This window comes from Rhea americana, unplaced genomic scaffold, assembly GCF_003343005.1.
Source record: "Rhea americana isolate MKP2758 unplaced genomic scaffold, rheAme1 scaffold_1, whole genome shotgun sequence".
Taxonomy (NCBI): Eukaryota; Metazoa; Chordata; class Aves; order Rheiformes; family Rheidae; genus Rhea; species Rhea americana.
In genome coordinates, this window is record NW_028185038.1 from 15929899 (window position 1) to 15939861 (window position 9963).

At 47.6% G+C, this 9963-nt stretch overlaps 1 protein-coding gene across 1 annotated transcript in view; it reads left to right on the forward strand.

Moving 5' to 3' along the window:
* Positions 1 to 79: 79 nt before the first annotated feature.
* The window catches only part of SFMBT2 (Scm like with four mbt domains 2), a 111051-nt gene continuing 101167 nt past the window's right edge, over positions 80 to 9963 (forward strand). Inside the window, exon 1 of the mRNA XM_085299567.1 lies at positions 80 to 178. The gene's annotated coding sequence lies outside the window, so the exon portion shown is untranslated. The remainder of the gene's footprint in view (positions 179 to 9963) is intronic.

The following is a 9963-nucleotide window of genomic DNA, read 5'->3' on the forward strand; positions in this document are numbered from 1 at the left end:
GCGCGGCAGGCATGCGCACTGCGCGGATGCCATATTGGAATGAGTCTGCCGCGAGTGCGGGCAGAGGGACGGGTCGGCTCCGCGCCGCGCAGCGCCGCGCACCCGCGGGGGCTCCGCCGCTGAGCCGCGGGAGAAAAAAAAATAACAATTAAAAAAAAAAACCCTTAAAGTTCTCCAGGTAAGGCAGCGCGCCCGGCAGCCTTGCCTCTCCGCGCCCTGGCGGCGGGCATTTCCCTTGTTATTTTATTTAATTTTTATGCACCGCTTGGGTGGAGAGAATCGCTCGTTCCGTCTTCCCAGCAGGATTTTTTTTTTTTTTTTTTTAAGAAAAGGGGGAAAAAAGCGGGGGAAACCGGGACGTGCTTTTAAAATCAAATCTTGTTTAATTTTTATTTTATATTTTCCCCCTCCCGCGGTGGCTGTGGGAGGTGGAGGGAAAACGCGGCGGAGTTGTTGCGAAGTGTTCGCGGTGGCGCGGCTGGAGCCGCGGGGCGGGCGGCGGCGCCGGGGTGCGCGCCCGCTGCGCGCCCGCTGCGCGCCCCGGCGGCGGGCGCCGTCGGCCGGCTGCGCTCGCCGGAGCTGGCGCTCGCGATGCGTGTGCGAGGCACGTCGGGGGGTTTCTCCTCTTGGCGTATCGCGTTGTGGATGCTCTCATTTCTCTTTCTTTTTTTTTACTCCCCCTATTTTTTAAATCTTTATCTTTTGGTGCTTTTCCTCATAAATCCATCTCCTTTCACATTTTACTTAGCTCGATGCAGGTCTTGCAAGAGTTCTTTTTTTTTTTAGGGGGTGGGCGGATGGGTTTCTGAATCTACAGGGGAAACGGAGGAAAAAGCTGCTGTGAAAGACAGAAAGAAAAGAAAGCGATCAGCTGCGCCAAAATGTGCAGCCCTGATCCCTACATATTTCCCTGTAACGCTCCCGAACTGCGGTAAATGAATATTTATAAAGCTTGTCAGTTCAACATGGCGGGTTAAGGTTTCTTTAAAARCTGCAAATAAACATTTTGAGGGGAGAAAAAAAAAAGAAGGCGGCATGCCGAGGTACCCCGCGTGCAGTTCAGGTCTCTTCTGTCGCCCGGAGAGGTGTGCTGGCAAATTAAGTACACAGCGAAGGGAGTGCGATTAGTTCCCCCCTCCCCGCAAGACTTACTGGTGGGAAAAGTACATGGCAAAGGCAAAGCGGTCGGAGCATTTGTGTGTGTGCGCTGGGAAGAAAGCATGGAAAGGGCATGCAGACTTGGGAGCCCAACCGATTTGSCTTTGAGTGCCAAAATTGCAGACATGCTATGAAAAAAGAAAAAAAACTCCACGAAGAGACGTAACAGTAATTTATTTTGCATTAACATGAGGCGTGTCGTGGGGTAAGCTGTCCTGTCGGAGCTGTCAAGACTTCCCCGATCACTTAGGTGCAGTAAACTGGGCGTGCGATGGGGTTTTTTCGGGTTGCTGTTTTAACAAAAACGCTCTGAAATTTCCATGCTCGGAAATCTATGCTGCAAAACAAGTGGCTTTACCCAGGCGTGCCGTAGCGAGCAGCGTTTTGTGCAGACCCTGAAAACCCCCGCGCTGAAAGAGGTGACTCGCAGCTCTGCGAAAGCAAGTTTGCGAGGAGTTTGCGGCGAGTTGTTTGTGCCCTGCCGGGCTGCCTTTTACAAATGCGTTTTCCAGGGGAGCGGAGGAGTGAAGCTGCCTCGGAGGCTGGAGAAACTTCCCCGTTTCGGTGCGGGRAGCAGCTCGTTGCCGCTGCTCCGAGACTGTTTCGCTGCGGTTGCGAGCTGTTAACTTGCGAGTCAGGCGTCCGCGCTTCGCAGCCGCGGGAGCATCGCAGTCTCCCGGCGCTCGGGCAGGGGTGGAGGAGCCGCCAAGGGATGCTAGGGGGGAGAGAGCCGATCTGCCGTCCCCTTTCCCTCCAGCTCTTGGGAGAGGCTCTGCAGAAACCTGCCGTGCTCTTATTTAGCAGGAGCGGTTGGAGATGCCGCTCGCCCGCCTTGCAGTGTGGATCGAGGTTTTCCCCCTTGCAGTAATGCTCTTTTCTCTCTCCGTTCCCCAGCACTGAGTTTTGCTACTCAGGAAAGCCAGCAAACTTAAGTCGCAGAGCTAGGTGGTGGAGAGCAGAGAGGAGGAGGGGGGGGAGAAGGGTGGGGACCTCATAGCAAAACAACATAAAACAGCAAAGAAATGCAAGCGGGGCGGCTCGGGAGGCAGTTGTCAAACAGCACAGTGGGACTCGGATTGCAAAATCCACGAGCTGCAGCGGAGAGTGGTCAGCCTGGCGGGTTTTCTGTGGGGTGGGAAAGGCTGAAGGCATTGCAAAAGGGGAAGCAATCCCCCCCCCCGACTCTCCCCCCGACAACGTCCCAGTGTGCTTCCCCTTGAACAAGACGGCTTTTAAAATCGGTCTGTGCCCCTGGTGCTCTGGGGAGGAAAATGTAGCAGCAGAAAAGCAACTTTGCTGGCTGCACGCTCTGTCGGAGAGGTGGGGATGGAGTTGGGGGGTGTGCAGAGATCTGCAGGTCCCTCTGTGCTGAGGGTCTCATTCTTCACCTTCCTTTTTTTTTCTTTTTTTCTCCCTTTGCCTTGGAAGGATGTGCTTTAAAAATGGAAAAAAAAAGGCAGCCTAAAACGTCTCTTCCCTTGCAAACTGCGCTTGCCGCTGGGAGCACCTTGCTTTGCTTTGCAATTCGTGGTGTTTGTGTCAGGCTTTGCAATGAGMCCCTGGGTGCAACCCCCCGCCCCCCCAGCTGGTTGGGGAAAGGAAATGTCAGCGAGAGGGTGTTTGCTTGTGGGACCCCTTTGCTGTCCTTGCTCCTGTTCCCCCCAGAGGAAGGGGGCCCAGTTGCTGCACGAAACCTTTGCAGGCGCCCCGTGCACCCCTCCTTGCAGCACAGGGAGTTTGCATTAGGGTCGGCCCTGGTGCACCAGGCGAACCTCCTCTGGGGACTTTTCTCCAGCACTGGCCAAGGGGTGATGGCCAGGGCTGCAGTGCAATGTGGCTTTTCCTCCCGAGACATCTCTAGGTAAACACAAATTTGATTCCCTTTTTTGGGGGGAGTAAAAGGGATTAACTGCTGCTGGGGGTGGAGGAGGAAAGGGCGAGGCACGCTTGCTCTTTTAGGGATGGGACCTTGCCTGGGTGAGCAGAGCTGCAAGTGGCCTGACATCCCGCCCCTCCTCCCCTTTTTTATTTGCAACAGATTATTTATAGAAGGGAGGGAGATATTCTGACAAATCTAATAACTTTAATGTTAGTAAAGGATTAGGTCCTGAAGACTCCTGTGATAAGATGGAGGCTCAGTGTGACCTGTTACGAAGTGACATGCTGAAAGCCACTTAAAGAGATGCGGCAAAGTGGTATCAAGAGACCTGTGAACAGCAAGAAAACACCTATTTACTGTTTTTTTTCCCCGAGGGTGCATCTGGTAGTGGGACAGTAGATACTCTGAGCAAAACAATATTGCTTCATGTATGGAGAAAACATTTATGGATATTCAACAGATGTTATAAGGACGATGCAGAGATGAAGAGTTTCATGCAGATGTAAGGACATCTGTAAAGGCAGTATATAGTTGTATAGCTGTGATTATGAGTAATAATTGACTTGCTGGACAGACAGTTGATGTGTTAATGAGACATCACTTTTTAAATCTGTACGGTAGTGTTACTAGAAATAGAGTAAATGCTATTTAGTACAACTGTGCCGGTAATGAAGTTACAAGAAGATGATACTATTTTCAGTGAATTAACAAGCCATTCTTGATAACATACTGTATAATTGCCTGTGGGGGGAAAAAAAGCAGGATAATGTTGCTGAAAGGAGGCTGCTCTTGGAGGACCTGGGGAAAGTCCATGTCACAACGTCCCAGAAAAGCCCTGCAAATGACACAGTGTTGTTGGCCCGGCTTGGGTGGCCATCAGAGCCATGTCTTCACCTTCAATCACAGAGGGAGATGCAAATTAGGAGGGCTCTTCTGCTGTTTAACGTGTCATGCTACCTAGGTTTTTTTCAGAGCCAGTGAGGGTGAAGCTGTGTTCTCGTCCCTGCTGTGCTGGTCCAACACTGAGCGTTMAGTATAATGGGGTAGGATCAGGTGGCCTGGGCCTTGCTCTGCACATCTCATTCTTGGCCTTGGGGGAACATCGGTTTTTCATGCTAGGAATGCTTTTTCCCCTGTGGCTTGTGCACTACTGAGTGTGCTGATGGCACTTTAAATATATATACGTATTTTGAATCATGGTTTCAGGCATGTTCTCAGTCAGAAAGTGTTGATGTGATATAATAGGGGCATTGGCTGACTGGGACCCTATGGAAGGACAGGACAACACAAAGATGGTGTCAACTTACTTCTTCAAGGACTCTTTTTTTGCTGGCTAAGTTCATGTTGGTGTAGGATGGAGGAGAACTGTGGAGACCAGTTGAGGGAGGATTTTAAAGGGTGGTGACTGATGGAGGCGGACAGTTCTTAAGTGTGTCCAAAGGACTTGTGGAAAGCTCCGAAGAGCAGGACAGGCAGCCAAAACTTGAAGCAGTGAAACAGTGAGTCTGAAGACGCTTTGAGAGAGTCCACCTAGTGACTACAACGACCACGTTTTAGAGGACCTGAAGGCAACGGAGGTGTCGGGTCCCCATTTGGGCATGGGGAGTATCTCCGTGTACAAAACGTGTCAACTGCTGTAGGAGGGTCCTCAATGCTAAAGATGAAATGCTTGTTATGAAATGAAATGTTGTTAATAGTAATGCTATGTGCAATTATTGAGTTTGTTCCATCATTGTAATACTCCAGTGCCCAGCTTCCGGAGCAGCTTTTAAGGATTAGAGCAGCTTATGGTACCTTGTCAGTACTTAAATCTCAGTGTTTCAAACTGTTCCTCTTTATATTAGAGTCATCTTTGACCAAACTAGTCAAATCCAATTCTGTTTTTTTTTGAGAGAAGTTCTTCATATTTCAGGTATCACTCTTACAGCAATAAAAATGTTTGGGTTGCAAACTAGGGGAATGCAGAAATATGAGCAGAAAATGRTGTCACTGACATTTAAAACTCATGAAAGTGTTTACTTTGGGATTGGCCTTTTGCAAGAGCTAAACAGAGCACTCTTGGGTGGACTAGTTTGGAAAGTGTATTCACCATTATTTCATTTTTATGAATTAGTAACATTTGCTCTAAAATTAAATAGTAATAAAAAGAAAAAAAAACTGAGCAGTTTTTGACAGCTGACCGAGATATCATTTCTAAGTAGGTGTGAGCCTTAAAACAGTTATGTGCAGAATACTTGCTATTTTTATTCACACTCATAACTTACTTTCATGATTAATGCTGTTAACATCAAGTGGTGGCTTGAGCAAGAGAGTCCTAACTGWTTGAGTAAAAGTCCTGAGATGCAATTTGAACATAAATTATTGGAAAGACTTTTTGTGTTTGTTTGCTTAGCAGAAGAGAGGAATTTCCCTCYACTAAAATCCAGCAGCTGAACTTACCCTGTAATGTTTGAGATCAGACAGGATGACTATGTTTTGGGTAGCCTTAACGTCTAAGGRGCGTAAGCCTCTTGCCACTTTTGTGTGAAAAGCAATAGCTTTCCTGGAAGCAATACAAATAACCGTTTGAAGAAAGTAATATTTAATTGTTTCTTGGAAGAAGGCATTTTGAGCAAGTCTCATTTTGTTCATGAGCGAAGGATGGGACCTCAGTGTAGATGTTAAATTCAGTTCCTGCATACRCTATTGATTTGGCGTTGATGGGACACAAATTGCAGGTGGCCTTGAGCAGCTCGGACATTCACCCTTGCATGTTGGAGGGGCCTTGTGTGGAGGGAAGGGGAATCCAATTTGTGTTCAGTTATAGGGAAAAGGTAGAATTAGCCCCATAAATGTGACTTGCAGGTCTCTGRATTAAAATAGTTTGTGAAAGATGATTCTGGATATACCTTGTCAGCAGATGGTCTCCTCGTGGTCATCACGTGCCTTTAGGGAGAGAGGGGCCCTCTTTTCACCTGTTTTGTACCAAGGGAWGGCAGGAGATGGCTGGGAGGGCTGGAACTTTCTTTCTTTTTTTTTTTTTTTTCTTTTCTTGGCTTCTTTTTCCCTTTGTCAGATCCTCTCAGTTGGTGAAGCTGTTTCTGGCTGTAAAGTGCTGTGAGGGAGGCAAGTGCTTGTAGGCTAAGCCCAAATGCTGATCAGCTGTGCTGTTCAGATGCACYGAACAGTGCCAAGACCTAAAATGTCATTTTCCTAAAAAGCATTGGAATCGAATAGCAGATGTTCCCTGAGTTCTGATTTGTATCTCTTATTTATTTATTTGTTTTTTTTTTTTTTTGGAAAGCTGCTCCAACTGCTGCAAAGTGCAGTGACATAAAAGGCAGAACTTACTGCCCTGGGCARTGGGAGTTTTGGCTGATGAGTGGCTCCTGAGTGGGTCCCTAAATTAGGTCCACCAAAACAATGTTTTGCATTTCCTTCTGGGTGACTTCTAATACTTGGCAGCTCCATCCCGTTCTGAGGGTCTGACTGTTTTCAGTCCACGTGGCTGGTGCCAAGTGAGATGTTTTGAGATGACAAGCAGCTGCGCGTGCTCAGGTGCCCATCTAAAAGGCTTCAGCATTTCAGCTCCCTTTGAAACCCAGAGGTAGAAGACACGCTGTTGCAGGCGATTGATGTTTCAGCCCTGCCTCTTTCCTGTGTTTTTTTGGCTGTTGTAAAGGGCGTCAGAGATGCTGATTGGGTCTTCTTCAGGGCCCTGGTTCAGCTGAGTGCTTTAGGAGATGCATGATCTTAAATGTATTGTATTCCCAAAGCGGTCGGGGTCAATGGGCTCTTAGCACGTATGGAAATGCTTTTCCAAATTGGGCCTAAATCATGGGAATCGACTGCTGAATAATGGAAAAGGCCTCGGCCACCTAAAACGTGACAGAACAGCTGGAAATGAGAAGGGTTAGTGCACAGTGACCTTCCTTTCCTTGGCCTGGCACCTTCTGCTCGCATTTATATCCATGCAAAGAGGATGCAAATATTAGTGCTGTGACCAGAGGGGATTTTATGGCCACTTGAGGTGAGCGTGAATAATGCAAGTGCAAGGCAGGGCAAAGAGACACCTGCTCCATTTAGCAGCTCCCTGTGATGCCCCAGGGTGCTTTGGGGACCTGTCCTGCACCCCAAGCTGCTTTGAGTCCAGTTCCAYGTCCTTAGGCTACCTTCATGCATAGGGCAGCTAAAAGTGGGCTGAGGACCTAAGCCCAATGCCCGCCTACCTGCCTGGCATCCGCCTCATTTTGCTGCCTAATACTGTAGTGCTTTTTACTGTAATCAAGTTAGTTGGTATAATTAGGTCTATTTATTTTACTGTCTTATCTCACTGCTATTTATCTCTGTGCATATCCTGGACTCAGTGGTGTGCAGAGTTGAAAGGATGCGAAAATTGTCTTGTGAAAGAAGTTTTGCTCCATCAGTATGAAAATGCAAGACATTTGACAGTGGTGCAAGCAGGGAGGAATGCAAGGACCTGCAACCACCACCTCGGGTAATCCTTTCTCCAAGATAGGTCTTGAAAGAAGTTAGTTCTCTCTCTCTCTCTCTCTCTCACACACACACACTTTTTTTTCCTGCTTCTGATTGGCTGATCTAGACCGTCCCTGCTCTGATGGATAAAAACTTTCCTCTAATTTCCCATCTCTGCATGTTTTTCCTCCAGGGTTAGCTCTTTCTTTTCCATGCTGCTGCACAAATGATGCAAAAAAAGAAACTGCATGATTTCAAGAGCAGAAAGATCAGCCTTATTGGATGGCTGGAAGGAGGGACCTCTGTGGGTTGTGCAGAGCAGCTCTTATCCCAAGGCAGTTTAGCTCAGTTGGTTAAAGTGTGGTGCAGGTTCAATCCCTGTACGGGGCTATGCTGAGGGTTGGACTAGATGATYTCCAGAGGTCCCTTCCAACCTTACCATTCTGTGATTCTTTGTATCGTTGCTCTGGACAGATTTGTGCCCTGACCTTTCCAGAAAAGGGGACTTCATATCTAYATGGTTTATTCCAGTTTTTCACCAGCCTCATTTTTTAGCAAGTTTCTTTCTCATGCCCAAGTCAAATCCCCCCCCTACTCCTGCAGATTAAACCCAGCTCTTCCCATTCAACCCTCTTAAGAACACAGAGAACAGATTATTTCCTTTCTTCGTTTAGCTGTGGTTTTTTAAAATATATTTGAATATTGGGAACATTCCTAGTTCTGCATATTAGATGKTTTTTTTTTTCTTCCATGCTAGAATATGTCTGAACCACAACAGCCGTGTTCAAAGCAGTGTTTTGCTCCTAATAAAATCCTGCAGGATTTCACTTGCTGTAAGTGGAAACATTTGGCGAGGGGAGCCCTCAAATAAATAGTATAAAAAAGGACAGGAATTTGCAAGAAGTGATCCTTAAAGGTTTCCAACTGGTACTTTGTGTGAGAAGAGAGACAGGCTCTTCCTCTAGGAGGTGAAAGCTGCTCCTTGATGTATTCAATAGCCCTTCCGAATGAGCCTCCATTTGCATTGCACAGATGCTCAGGGGGTGTAAATATTGTGCCAAGCTGCCACTAGCAATCCAGCATGAAGCATGTTTTCATTTAGGGACCTCTGCCTAGAGGAGCAAACTTTCATCTCAGCCACAAGCCATAGGATCAGTCCTGTGAATCCTCTTGTTAAATGCAATGGGATGATTTGCAGCATTGCCCATGAGCTAGGTTTTTTGGGGTGGGAGCTGGAGGCTGCATTTATTGCCTTGCAGTGTGYGTGGTTTTAGAGATGGTCTCTGAGCACTGAAAAAAGTCACCTGCATTGTTTAGAGCACAGGTCAGAGATCCAGGCTTTTAGACCTGGAAGGGAATGCTGATGACCTGAGCTGTAAAAAGCAGAGTTTGTGTGAGCTGTAATTTGCAATGTGGCTGACTGGGAAGACCAATTCCAGCATGTACTGGGGCTGGGATCTGCTGAGATGAGAGGATTTTGAGGCTAGCAGGCGATGAAGCCAACAGCAGCCTGTTGAGCGTGGGGCCACAGGAGCATAGGGTTGGGTCAAATCCTCTGGAGAAAGGGCAGAGTCCCAAGGGAAGGAGACATTGTGGAGAAGGGTCCTGGGTAGGCAGGAGATCAATGTGGTTGTGGTTTGCCACATCTCTCAGGTGACAGCCTCTCTCAGACCATGTTGTCTGGATGAGACGATGTCTTGGGTCATCTGAAGATAGAGCACACCATGGCGTTGCTCCTGATTGAGATCATGCTAGCAGTTCTCCTGCCCCTGACCGACTCACATGTATCGTGCTTGGGCTCCCACCTGGGCCTAGATCTAGCCCCATAGGTTTGAGGGCCAGTGTCCTCTTCAGCTTGTTTGTTGACAAACGTGAGTGTCTAAAATCTGGCAGTGGCTGTGCAAACACAGGCATCTCCTGAGGGTAGTTTGGCCCCTCCAAACTTAGGACAACCAACTTAGAACACCCTTTGGAGATGCTTATTTCTATCTGTTGACAGCAAAGGAGTGCATAGTGGTGTAAATCCCACCTGAGATGGGTAGGACTGGTTCCTTGTAGTGCTGARTTTCATAGGGATCATCTATGCTGGAAAACCCCACACTGAATTCAGTAATGCAGTCAGGACCTGCTCCTGTATGGCTTTCTTCCTMGGCTTCTCCTTCATCTCTTCAGTCCCGTATGTCCACGTTTTACCAGACGCTAAGTCATTTGGCCAGGTGGGGACAGTAAGAAGGACATTCAAAAATTATGAGTTCTGGAAGCGAGGCAGAAGAGAACATAACTGAAGTGACTGTTTCAGCTCTGAGGTCTTGCCAAAGAAGAGTAGGTCTCAGCATTACCCTGTCCTGCCTTTCTTTTCTTGAGAATCTTGTCACCAAGTGCTGCACTTTTCTAATGGTTAAGATAAGTAGACCTGTTCTCATTTTTTCAAAACAATTTTCTCGGTCCTTTTTTTTTTTTTTTTTTTTTTT